This window comes from Paramormyrops kingsleyae, chromosome 19 (genome assembly GCF_048594095.1).
Source record: "Paramormyrops kingsleyae isolate MSU_618 chromosome 19, PKINGS_0.4, whole genome shotgun sequence".
Classification (NCBI taxonomy): Eukaryota; Metazoa; Chordata; class Actinopteri; order Osteoglossiformes; family Mormyridae; genus Paramormyrops; species Paramormyrops kingsleyae.
The window spans coordinates 22341117-22352044 of record NC_132815.1 but is presented as its reverse complement, the minus strand read 5'-3'; positions in this window follow the sequence as shown (position 1 = coordinate 22352044).

Here is a 10928-nt window from a genome sequence, read left to right as displayed (position 1 = left end):
TCCGCTGAGAGACGTGCTGCGTGACTCATTTCCCCGCGCGTAGAAGTTATCTTAGGTCGGCGTTCACGGTTTGACTTCTGAGATTCAGATCGAGCTCTATGAAAAAAAAAATTACCAACTGGTTGGTTCGACTTTTAAGAAATTCGAGTTCTAATGAGTTTGAGAACTGAGGTACCACTGTACTTGCAATTATGGTATTAACTAGCATTACTCATAAATCAAAAAGTTGAAGTGACAGGAAAAAACTGAAACTGATTTGGAAAAATGTATTTTGGTCTCTGATGATTTAAAAAAATGTTTTTTTGTTGTCCTGTGTACTCTGTGACAGACTGATGCCTCATCCTGGGTTGTACGTTGTGCCCAATGTTTCCAGGATAGGCTCTGAACCCCCATGACATTGCACAGGACAAGCAATGTAGAAGATGAATGAAAGAATAATAATAATATTACTAAATGAATGAATGACCGGATGAATTGACATAAATTGCCCTCTTACTCTGGTCCTTCTCATATCTTCTTCTCACTTTTCTCGTGGGAGTTTCACTTACACAAAAATGTTCTGAAGGCAAAATGAAAAATGATTGGTTAAAAGCGATATAGAGGTGGATCCAAGGAACCAGAGGAGGTGGGACCAAGACATCTGATTGGTTGGTCGTACCTCCTTTAATTGCTTGGACCCACCTCCCTTAAATCTGATTGGTTATGTACCTGAACAATTCTCCTTTCTTTCTGCCCTCAGAATATTTTTGTGTAAGTAACCCTTCCATAAGCGCCCACTTTGGCCTTCTGTGTCTGATTTATTACTGACTTCTCTTCTTCTGCGCAGTTGCTGCTTGATTAATATGTACAGTGGGAGTGGGAAGTTTCGCTTCACTAGATATTGTGGATGAAAACATGCTGCATATCACAGCGCCTGCTGTTCCTTCTGGTGAACACAGTGACCTCCTTCACAATTACGGTTTCTGACGGCTCTCATGCTGAGTGGGAGCACAACATTCTGACAGTGGTGAAAATACTGTTTAGCCCACATAATATTTCAGTCTTCCATATCATGTTACCTTGAAGGAAAGAATGCTAAATTATGAAGTGTATATACTGAATTTACCCCACCTCCAGCTTAAAGACCTCAAGAGTGATGCTGTAGCCCCGCCCCCACCTCCAGCTTAAAGACCTCAAGAGTGATGCTGTAGCCCCGCCCCCACCTCCATCTTAGAGACTTCAGGAGTGATGCTATAGCCCCGCCCCCACTCCCAGCTTAAAGACCTCAGGAGTGATGCTGTAGCCCCACCTCCAGCTTAAAGACCTCAGGAGTGATGCTATAGCCCCGCCCCCACCTCCATCCTAAAGACCTCAGGAGTGATGCTATAGCCCCGCCCCCACTTCCAGCTTAAAGACCTCAAGAGTGATGCTGTAGCCCCACCCCCACCTCCAGTTTAGAGACTTCAGGAGTGATGCTGTAGCTCCACCCCCACCTCCATCCTAAAGACCTCAGGAGTGATGCTGTAGCTCCGCCCCCACCTCCATCTTAAAGACCTCAGGAGTGATGCTGTAGCTCCGCCCCCATCTTGAGGTCACTTGTAGATCTCCTCCCACAGCCACCCTGGGGCAGTGATCTGCCCCACCAGCAGCTCAGCTTACTTTTGGCATGACAGTAATCAGAAAAAAGGTCCCCGGTCTCATGTGCTCAATTATGGAGACCGTTATTTTAAATGATGGAGTTAATTATTGAGAAGCTCCAGTCCATGTAAATTACAAACTAATCAGGAGCTGAACGAGCTCTGGTACCCCTACAGCAGCTCATCAGGGTAGGGAAAAAATGTAACTCATCCAAAGTTCGAAACTTCAGAGTGGCATTAATCTTTGGAAACAGGCTAATATGATTAAACTGGGTCCCTGAGCTGAAGGTGAGTCTGCATCTAGAATAGAAAGCAGATGTAGGACTGAAATCCCGCAGCAATAAATATAATTACACAAAAGCAGGGCCACGTTGTAATTTCCCAACTGACCATTTATTGTAGTTTGTCATCTTTAAGACTATTAAAGTACGCATTAAGTGTAGTGTGTGACATTGCAGCATTCTGTACAGGGCCGGTGGCTCACTTGTTGCAGTGATACTGAAAGCAGGTGCATTTAATCTAAATTTATCCACTTGTTTCCATTTGGTCTGGCCTGCGCGTCATTGCTGATATTTAACATCAGCTGAAATAGTCACCGCTGATATTTAAAATGTACTTGTGATGATTGTTGGTTCAGAGATGAATGCAAAATTGGTTTTACTATGTCTGCAGTTCTTGGAAAAGAGCGTGGTTCAATTCCGTCTTCCTGCTAAGCGTCTCAAACACAACAGCCATGTTTGCTTGGTCCTGAAAGCTGAAGCGTTAGAGTAGGAAATCTACCGTAACAATCTCACTGGTAACAGCCGGATGAAACCGTCCCACGATTTTCAGGTTTTAATAGCCTGACTGATATGATGCTCACCTGGGAAAAGGATCATATTACCATCCCTCTGCCTCTCCATGAGGACATCATTTTTTTCCCATGTTTTTCTTACCTTCTCCTTTGCACATCTTTTATGTATTTGCAAAAACACGTACTGCGTGTAGCACTGATGTCCCCAAATGTTGCATCAATGTTTATTTTAAAGACATTGTAATTACGTGGTGGTCTGCCTTTTCAGTGTAAGCATCCTGATCCAGTCCAGGGCTGCATTTATTCTGACAGACATCAGCAGACTGTCCGTTTAAAACGGAATAATCTGCAAATATTTGTGCTGGACAGGACTGTATAATCCAGCTGCATTTTACATAAAACTGCCCCTTTCTTTCTGTCAAATAGAAAAATTCATGACTCACCAAAGAGCTTTTATACAATCATTCTGGTCCTTTTTTACAGCTTTAATGTTGGATCAGTAATTGCAGGTTTATTTAATTTTACAGTGCCGTCCTATTAATCAGAGCATCCAGATAGGAATCTTCATTAAATTAGTAAAACACACCCTCACATAGACAACGCACCTCAGCATTTACTACCGCCCCCCTCTAGGGAAAATTAATTTATAAAGCAATTTATAACATAAGTTTAGCTGGAACGACAGGCAAATTCATCAGCTGGTATAAATCTCAGGTTATCCTCTGCTACGATGGACCCTATAGGAAATGTTGCCCAGTCACTTCCTGCTAATATGGTCAGAATTAGCCTTTTAGACTTTACAGACGTGGATTGTATCCAGAATTTGATAAGCCATCCTGGGTACATGTTCATACAACCCTTGGGGGAGTCCTTGACTGTACTTGAAGTCCTCCTTGACAGCAGCAGCGAGCATTTATTTTTACTGTCAAACTCAGATCTTATCTAGCGCCGATTTACTAATCTGAACCACTGGTGTGTAGATAACAATTGCATTTGCGTTTTTCTCATTTTGTAAGCTGTACATTAAAAGTGCCAAATGTTGCGGCAGCTTGACCAAGGCTACAAAAATTTGGCCCTGAAGCCATTGTGTTTATTGGTCTTGCTGAACAGTGACATCACTCTGCTGACCGTGAGATATGAGCTAGTGACTTTCTGAACACAAGTACAGTATTCTGACTTCCTGAGCCACACCTGGTGCACTCCGGTCCTTCAGCACAACCAACCAACTGAGTTATCCAGTTCCCTAGCTGTCAGTATCTACAACGAGCTTTCAATTTCAAAAGTTCGCTGACTTCCGAATGACCAAACAAGCAAACAAAAAAAATCACAAGATTTTCCAACATCTATCTCCATCAATTCTGTCTATTTGGTGAAAATTTGACCCAAGTGATCGTATAAATCATGCATTCTATAAGGTAATAACTCAATTAATTCAATACAAAAGAAGACATTTTGCCTGGCATAAATTGTTCAAAATGAGATTTATGGACTGTGACATCTTTGACAGCCATTACCAAGCATAATGGCTCCATGTTGGTCTGTTGAAATCTCTCTCCTCCCATCTGTCTCTCTCTCCTTCTCTACTGTACCCTGGGAACAGGAAACACAGGGTGTGCGTCTTATCTGATAAGCCCTGGTTTCCCATAATCCTTTTGCAGATGTAGCCTTTTTGAAAAATACACTTTATATGAAAGAGAAAATGGCAGAGAGACAGAGAAAAGGGGATTTAAACATGGGCCGCCCTCAGCAATATAGATTAAAAACAATCTTTTTCTGCAGAGTTTTCTAATCCCCTTCTATCCCGTCTTAAACCCATTTCTCTACCCTAAGGGTCCGTACTGATGCTCTGGCCAGTTAAATGCAGCAGAAACACCCAGTCTGCACCGGTGCAGGAATGGATGGAACGCCTCAGTATAGGAGGGTGTGTGTAACTACACTCCAGATTGACACTTGAAATATCTCGCATCTTCCGACCCTTTTCATAACCGAGTACTTTTACACGTGGAGAGCAATGTCAATGTGTCAGGATTAATGCTTAGGCATCCCTGGGCACATGCTGTCCTGAGTGTTTCTGGGTTCGTAGGAAGGAGCCAGACAGGGCATGTCCCAGCATGATCCCAGTAAGAGGCCAGGACAGATGGAGAGGCCCGTTTCGTCGCGCTGATGGCTGAGAATGAATATTCGCTTCTTCAGCTGTTGCCCTTGTGTCTTTCGTCTTATTACAGGAAGTCGGGGTGGGGGGGGGGGGGATGATTTTTCTGTGCCTGTTGGTCAACTACACGTTGTACAGCTGCACTCATTAGTCGTGTAGCATGGTGAGGTCATTCTCCTCTGCATACCTGGCATCACCCGTGTCACTGCAGGAACAATGAGATCAAAGGTAAAAAGTTCAGGTCCAGAAAGTACAAATCCAGACCGAGATTATGTTTCAACCAACCAGCTGAGTACTCAGTGAATGTGACTCTTTATATTCAACTGGTTGATTGAAAAAAACATCTTGGTCTGGATTTGTACTTTCTGGACCTGAACTTTGTACCTCTAAATGAGATCATGGGAATATATATGAAACATCCCATTTTCTCATGTGGGTTTAGGATTATTGGTTGTCTGCCGCGTGTGTGATATTTCCACTCCTTCCTGGGCACCTTGCTACTTTCATCCAGCAATCGCAGTCATATGATACACTTAATTCAGGTGACTATGTACCATTTCAGGTGATTATGTACCCTATCAATAAAGTCTCATTATTTTCTTGTACATTTCTGCACCAGCTCTCATTCATCAAAGATGATTCAAAATATGAGGCTATCCATCCTGTGAATGGAGCAGGCAATTCATGTGGTCCTTGCAGAAAACACAAGGTCTGCTTCCTGAGTAATGGGCTTTTGATCTGGGTCCTAAGTTGTCTCATGCCCAGTAGCTTTCAGGGTGACTCTGTATTGGAGGACGGAAGAATAGGTGGGCCTAGACCTTCTGAAGTGGGACTTCTGATTGGTTGTCAGAATCATATAAAAATGAATGGACAGATGAAACAGCTGAAGATAAACTGCTGGTGTGGAGAAGCTATATGTATGGGGAGAGTTTGTTATAGTACATTAGCTAATTTTAACTAAAAATGATTTGAAAACCATTAAATGTCATACTCTTTTTTTATCCATTGGAATGTTAGTTCTGATTAATAGAAGACATTTCTGCTCATGACATGTCAGGCAAATTACTGTATTTCTTTTTCAAGAGATAATGAAATGGTTTCCCAAATGTACCTACATGCTATTGTCAAGGCTGCAAGGCTCACAAGAACTAACTATGACAGAATGGAACAAATCTCTTTAACTGTCCCTACCTGTTATATTTGGGGGGTGGTTTGCGGCTCAGTGTGCCTCTGTGCCTGTCATTGGAAGGTCACCAGCTCAAGCCCAGCTTCAGCCAAAAAGCCACATGTCTGTGGGCGACTTGAGCGAGGTCCTTAACCACCAGCTCCATCAGCACTTTTCAGGTGGCCGCCCTTTGGCACCAAGCTTGCTCACCTACATACGTGTCTCTGTCATGGACACAAAGATGGGGTAGTACATAGAGAATTTTCCCAGAGGGATCAATAAAAGCGTGGTCATCATGTCTCTCCATAAATAAAAGCGTGATCATCAGTATCTGCATAAAGATTTGTAATTATGAAACAGAATTTTCTTCACAAGAACAGTTCGATTTCAGTTATAAAGATATTACACGTGGGAACTGTATTATTGTTGATATCATAACATTGAATTATAATATATCACACACTTTATGTATTTGTTTGTTGTTTTTTTTTTATTGCTCTGCACCTCCTGCCAAAGCATTTATCCAAATGATGTTGGCAGCTGGTATCATAACACTCACACACATGCGACGAACGCTGCCCTATGAACACACAGAGCAGCCAACACATTCCTCTCTTCTTATCTTGTACATGCTTTGCTTTCTGTCTCCTGTACTTTGTACAGGCAGATCTTATGGGGCAAGCAAGGCCAGGGTGACCAAGGATATTTTGTATTTTGTTCCCAGACCACTGCGGGAAGATGCTGATCGTCGACACATTTAAGAGAAGCTGTGAGGTTTGATGAGTTTTACCTTCAGGACCTGGATGTGTTTTCTACTTTTAAATCTTGGATGATTTAGGTAGGATTAATTCCACAGTTCCTATCTATATCTTGCTGCTGTAAAATCTTGCAACTTCTGTATGTGGTGGAGACCGAGATTAATGATTTTTTTTCTGTCAGAGCAACTATCACAACTGATAATTTAGCATGTGGATGAGGACAAGCTTGTGGAGGAGGACTCATGGATGAATGGATGATTAATATACCCTATGTGTTGAGATGTGCCGAGAGAGTAAAGGCATTAAACCTCATATGAACCTGCCCTTGGTGACACCACCCAGAGAGATCCACTGAACCATGTCCAAGACACATATTTGAGAGTTTGACAGATGTTTAAGGCACCCATAGTTGGAGGGGGGGGGGGGGGGGGGCAACGTGGGCCGGAGGCGACGGCAAACAGCTCAGCCTGTCTGTGCTTTATGACCCTGTGCTGCTAAGGGGAGAGCACTTTTTCGTCAGACACTAGCCTGGCAGCGCTGAGTCCACAATGACAGACATAAATTGTTCACCACCATCTGTTGCTGGTTTTCTGATAATGACTGATATGGCATCAGGTGAGCAACACAGAATTCTTAATGGTGGAAAAATCTGATGGCAGATTATTCTGGGAGCATGATATGAACCACAGTGATTGTTGAAATGATTTATTGTGAAGGTAGTGTTACCCAGGGAAGACTCATACCCACACTCACCATCTATTTCAAGTGAATATGTAAGCATCTCATCAGCCAGTAGGACTTGGTTATATGTATTTGCATAGTATAATTTTCTATGATTTTTTTAACTGGGAAGTCATGGCCGTATCATGAGATTATATGAGCTTGACTTTGATGAATAATAATAATAATAATACATATTATTTAAAGGCACCTTTCAAGGCATGCAAAGACACCTTATAAAAAAAAACAATCAACACAATATGCAAACATACTTCTGTACGTGTATTAATACATTAAAACCTACCATAATCAAATTAATTAAAAGCTACCCTAATAACGTTGAAAATTAAAGTGAATAAGCAAGTTTAAAAAGATGGGTTTTGAGCCGATATTTGAATGTAGAGAAACACTATGAATATGAGGAGGGAGTGAGTTCCAAAGACAGGGGGCAGCGTGACTAAAGGCCTTGAACCCCATAGTGGTCAGGCGAGAAGAAGGGAGGTGGAATGAGAGGATCTACGAGTGCGAGAAGGAGTGTAGATATGCAAAAGATCAGAGAGGTAAGAAGGAGCCATATTATGAAGGTCTTTAAAGGTTAACAGCAATATCTTGTAATTAATATGATATCTGACACAAAGCCAATGAAGTTGCTGATTCGCTGATGAAGCTGTCAGTTATCTATCTGCCAACAGACAGATGCCCATACACAGAGGAGACCTGCTGCCTCATTTTATATAACCCCTTCAGGTGCTCCTGTAGGTCTGAGCTGAGGTGATGATCAAAGAGGCATACCTTTCACAGCAGTCTGGAGTACTCTTTAGTACTGTCTGCAGACATTACATCGTTTGTTTGATTAATTTAATCAGCATTCAGTCTACCTGACTTTCCAACTAAAACGCTGCTTAAATTGAATATATTTGCCAATATATGCGCATTTCTCCATAGACACAAAAACTGCAAATGCAGCTCATAGAACAAATTTTCACATAATTTATCCACTATGGTATGGGTATTCTATAATTTCTTTGCATATTCATTTGATTTCTCTTATGGAGGAATCTATTAGCATTTATATGAAAAAAATTGTGTTCTCTGGTCAGGTATACAATTTCTCATGGAGATTTAATTAAGATTTTGTTCGCCCAAAGGATTCCATCAGTTTCTCTGCAAGCACAGTGTTGGCACGTAACACTGCCTCACTTCACGTGCACTGGACGTGTATTTATGTGTGTATGCATTTTTTTTTTATGAACATCACTGTTTCATTCTCTTCCAGTGAATCGTGTTGCTGAAGTGCTGAGCTGTCATTGGCCCGGGGGCTGTTTTGGGTTGTCGTCAAGGCTGCTCTTCTCTCTAGTCTCAGAATGTACGGGACAAAATCTGATACCTGCTGTTTTCATTCACAGGCTCTTTAAGACCCAGTGTTTACATTAATTAACTCCACTTTCAGAATCAGTGGCGTCTAGATGGCTCAAGTTGTCCAGATCCTCAACTTTATACTGAATATTATAGGTTCCTGCAGCGTAACTGGAGTGAAGTCGATATGAGGTCATTCTCAAATAGCTGTCATGGAATTTTATTCACTGCATTTATTAAGTTTATTATCTCTTGCTGGATCAAGATGTCAGAACAGCTAATATTGGTATAAAACTTATTGTGATATTTCTGGTTACATTTGCTTAGTAATTATTTGCATTGGCATGAATTGTCTGCACAAATGACTTAAAGCCACCTTTGTGTGATATGCAGCATATTCACCAGCACAAAAGCACTGAAAGGGCATGAATCACATGCCTGTGTTATTTGTTTTTGAGTATTCTTTAGGACAGTGTTTCTCAACCCGGTCCTCAGGGATCCCCAGACAGTTCACACTTTTGCTCCCTCCCAACTGCCAGCCAGTGAAGACTGAATAGCTGGTACAGGTGTGCTGGAAGCTGGGGTGGAGCGAAAATGTGGACTGTCTGGGGCCCCTGAGGACCGGGTTGAGAAACACTGCTGTAGAAAGTCGAGTTGCTACATCTTCTGTTTTGTGTCATAACTACCCTGGAACCACCAACCCCCCCTTCATCAGTATGTCTGTGACCATGGTGCCAAAAAGTGACACACAAAGGACAGATTTAAAGACAGACCCTTGAATCTAAGTTCTGGCCTCCGCACCCTGTGTGCAGCCGCAGAACGACATTCAGGAATAGTTTTTCAGTGGAACGTTAATGTGCCTGATTATGAAATGATTGGTGTTAAACCCTCAAATGAAAGCTGCATTGCTTCATTTGTTGCGAAGCATTGTGCGTAAGAATATGGGCTAGCAGCATGAAGGCTTTTGGTTCAATTCCCAGAAGGGGATCTGATACCCTGCACAACCAATTTATCCTGAATGGTTCCAGTGCAATATCCAGCTCTATAAATGGTTTAGAGATGGGTAAGTCACTTGGAATAAAAGCATCGGCTAAACGTCTAAATGTAATACACATGTGCTACCCCAACAAGGCACGATAAATAAGGATAGCATTGTAAAGGGGCTCACAATGAGCCTAATTATAAAATGGCTTGCTCTGCACATGCAGATGAAATCTACATTTGATTATGTACCGGAGGCTCATTTATTAGTTCTCAGATGGTGTGCGTGCTGGGAATTACTTTTCATTTCTTAGTTGCATCTAGAGTTCCCCCTAGTGGTCAAGCATTGAGGTGCGCGCAGAACTCAGTGCAAGACAGCACATGCAGAGATACGAGCTTGACTACTAACACTTGTTGGGACACAATCAGGACGTGGAGCAATTAATGAAGAGGCTAGATGAAATGGCCGGAGATGCAGCTAAATAAGATGTGGCTGTCTGGGTGCCTGACTCTGGAGAGCGGCCTTGTGGGCGCCCCAGCCTGATAAAAAGGAGGTTGCTTGGATTCACATCAGGCAGGACTGTCTTCCTCAAGGCTGGTGCTGGCATAGATGTGACAAGTTGAGAAGTCAGTGGGGAGATTTTCTTTTGTTCTGTGTCATCACGTAATCGCGTGCAAGGTGAGTTCGTGAGAATGCTGATAATGGGATGTTGGCGACTATAGACCTTGAGTCGCGGTGTGGGGCTTGGCAAACACAGAGACAGATGCACACAGCGCCCCCTATCCACATGGCTGATTTGTCATTCACCAACTGGTTTAACCCCTTGGGAGCCAATGAGGTACCCAGAAGAAGTGTGTATTGTTTCAGCAATACTGCCGCCATCCCTTCATGGTTTGTGGAAACGCAGGGGGATCTCTGTGGTTCTTTGTAGTGTGGATAACATGCCTCCTGCTCTCTAAACGCCACCCGCCGTGTGTGCCTGCTTTAAAATGCAATGCACTCTGGGATAGCAATGTCTCTGTCACCTGTGAAGTCCTCGTTCTGGAGCTCCTGAGGCGGGGGTGCTCCCCCCCTGAATATCTTCAGTGAGATGCTCAGCAGTATAGAGAAATAAATGGTAGGACTGCATGCTGTGTGAGTCCCTTTGGCAACTTAATAATTTACTGAAAGATGAATAAAATAATCATTACGACTCGACAATGAGATGCATATCCAGTGACTACAATGGCAAGTATCTGAACAGCCAGCCTATCAGTCGCTAGATGGCTATCTGCCGGCCATTCTGCAAGAGGTTGGTGTTATGATCCTCATCAGATGTGATCCATCACCCCACTGCGCCTGGCTGGCCACTGTGTCCTGGAGCCCCCGGGATGGGGTGGGCCGGCG